Raw genomic sequence first — 3029 nt, 5'->3', positions numbered from 1 at the left:
CCCCCCCCCCCCCCCGGCACACATCCATACAATCCAGAGCCTTGCAACATGGGACTGAACAGCCTCATCCTAAAGCGATATAAGCTGAGTCCTGGGCTAAGTCCGGTTTCCCTGAGAAGATACGAGCAGGGACAGGGCACTGCCAAGGAGGGCACAACTCCCTTTCTCTTCCTTACTTCCCCAGAAGGTGAGCATGGAATCCCCGGGTGCAGATGAGAATGTACAGGTGATCTTTCTTGTCGATTTCCTTCATGCAGATCCTAAACTTCTACATGGAGAGCAAAAAGAGTGAGCTCAAACCCCATGATCGACATCGTGCACACAGTCAAGCCACAGTCAGGATGTTTCCTGGGCCCTCAGCCAGGAGACCACACAAGAGAAGACGGGACACCCAGGGGCAGTAAGACCCAGTCACTTCAGTGGACATAGAGACCCTCAGAGAGCAGGACAGAGAAGCACCAGGGAAGAGGCATGTGTCCAGCTGTGCAGCTGGTGTACTAGAAGCTCAGGGGTGGGGGGTGAGAGGAGGCTTCTAGAGGAAGCAGAATGGGAAGCTGATCTTGGAGGGCCTCAGGCTGCCCAAGTGTTCTTTGGCACATTTTCTCCCATTTCCACTACCCACCTTTTCCAGAGTGTATGTGGCTCATTCAATGATCTCGGGGAAATGTTCCTGTTGTTCTCGGATGACATCTTTCAGCATGTCTGTTGGGGGTGGGTGGGTGGAGGTGGGGCTGGCAGACACCAGGGCTAGCACGGCCCCCAGAGCTAGAGCCCCTTGGCCATTCCAGCCACAAGCAGCCACTCAGGACCCCATGCTGAAGGTCTGAATGAGCCCACCACAGCAGGGACATGTTGGCACATAAGCAAAGGGGTGCACAGACAGCAAAGCTTTTCAGAGAGGCACAGGCTGCTGACCTGAGTGTCTGATGGGTTTCTTCTTGTAGTTCTTAAACATCAGGTATGTCACCAACTTATTTTCCTGGAGGAGGAGGAACACCAGGGGAAATGAGGGCATGGGTAAACAAACTGTTAGCAAGAGGGGGAGGAGGGAGAGTGAACCTCTTACCCTCTCTTGCAGAAGGGTCATGTTGCATAGTCATTGGAGGATGAGGGGCCAAATGAGCCCGAGCTGCCAGTTGGGGCTGAGATACTCTCCAGGCCGGGGAGACCACAGTAGGCTCTTTCTCCTCCTGGCTGCTCTCATAGTCATCATTCAGATGCTTGGACTGCATCAGAAAGAGGACAGACACAGACAGGGCTTCAAGGCTCCCATGTGGCAAGAGTGCCCAGAACACACCTTACCCAGAGGAGGAAACAAGTGGAGCTGCCAGAACATGCTCAACAAATGTGTGCTGCAGAAACAAGGACACCTGGGGGGGAAGGGTGAGGCCTGGAGAGCAGCAGAGGAGAGGGGAGGGGAGGAAGGGGAGGAGCCTAGGGATGTGCAAATGGTAGGGAGGTCTCACCTCCTTAGTCCTCTTGCCTCCCATCCTGGACTCTGGCTCAGCAGTGGGGGCTGCCCCATCCTCCTGGAGGATGTTTGTGGCTGTCTTGGCCTTGGCAGCAGGTGTGGCCACAACATTCTGAGGCTCCACCCACCGTGTGTTGGCCAGTGCCTTCCCAGACTTAAGGGCTGTGGGCTGGGCGGCTGCCCCTTCCCTAGCAGGGGTTGTCTGGGGCATACTGGAGGAAGCACTGGAGCCCTCTGAGGTGACCTCCTGTGAGGTGGCAGATCTCTTGGGAATGGGAAAGGCCATGCCATTGACACCTGCTGACTGAGTGAAGTCAAAGACATCTTCTGGTCCAGGAAAGCTGTTCCAGGCTGGGTGGATTCCATCTCCCCGGCTCCTGGACCCTGGAAGAAAGCAGACACTACTTGGCCCCTCACTAGCAGCCTCCTGGGCCAGGGAGGTGGTCGGAGGTTCCTGAAGCCCTAGAGGCAGCCATGTCACTGACAACTAACCCCAGAGAGGTCTGCAGAGAGGCAAGGTTTGTCTCAGGGGTCTCCCCCTGAGTCTTGGTGCATGTAGAACTCTGGGTTTTGACTCCTGGGGTATGCTCTGTGGTCAGCAGTTGCTTAGTGGCCATGCGGCTGAAGGACTTTAAAGGCAGCAACTGCAGCAGCCCATGCAGCTTGGCTGGAAGCAGCAGAGCAGGCTGTACTGGCAGCATGGGACTGGGTCTTCTCCTCAGAGTCAAGGGTGTCCCGATCCTCCTGGAGTGCTTCTGCCAGTGTCTGGACCAGCCCAGGTTTTCCACTTCCCAGGGCTTGTTCTGCAAGGCCAGAGGGCAGGGGAAGGGAGGGCAGGGCAGGGCAGGGCAGGGTATCATAGGTCCTGGGAAACACAGGCTCCTCCCAGCAGCCAGAACTGGTTACTCTAAGATGTTCCACAACAGTACAAGAAAGCTTTGAGATAGCTGGACATGCCTATGTCACTCTTCCCTCATCTACATCTGCCCCCCTCTACCTGGGAGAAACCCAGGGTAAGCAGGTGGATTGGGGCAGGGGTGGGGGCAGGGGAGGGCTCACCCACAACATGCGAAAGCCTTGACTACCAAAGGCTCTGAGGAGATGGAGGTTGAAGCTGGCGAGGGTGCCATATTCTTCATAGTTGTTGCCTCCAATCTTCCTCCCTGATTGAGTCGCTAGATGCCTCCATGTCTTTGGCATTAAGAGTTTTTTGATGCCACACTATAGCTTCCCATAGTCATGCTGTGGGTCCCCAGCAGGAGAGCTCAACCTGGAAGGGAGACTGAGGGGCAGGATGGAGTGGAGTGGAGGCAGGCTCTCTGACAAGGTGTCTGGGGATGGGGGGCAGCCATCAGGTTACTAGGTAGGATAGACAGCACAGGAGGCTGGGTGTGATGGGGTGAGACTGTCAGTGACAAAGCCTTAGCTAAGGGATCCAGGTCATCTCAGAGTTGACACCATGCAGAAAGGGGATTTTAGGATGGACCAGCTCTGCATCTTAGTGACTAGATTTGATTAGTGTTTGTGCTGGAGGACTTGTGACCCAAGAGTCCTAAAT

General features: G+C 55.4%; 1 pseudogene; it reads right to left on the bottom strand.

Annotated features, from left to right (window-relative positions):
- The window catches only part of LOC103745665, a 5386-nt pseudogene extending 2674 nt beyond the window's left edge, over positions 1–2712 (bottom strand).
- Positions 2713–3029: the final 317 nt, after the last annotated feature.

The sequence above is a fragment of the Nannospalax galili genome, unplaced genomic scaffold (genome assembly GCF_000622305.1).
Source record: "Nannospalax galili isolate Female #2095 unplaced genomic scaffold, S.galili_v1.0 scaffold1383, whole genome shotgun sequence".
Taxonomy (NCBI): domain Eukaryota; kingdom Metazoa; phylum Chordata; class Mammalia; order Rodentia; family Spalacidae; genus Nannospalax; species Nannospalax galili.
Note: the sequence above shows the minus strand (reverse complement) of the source record. Positions and strands in the feature narration are given on the sequence as shown.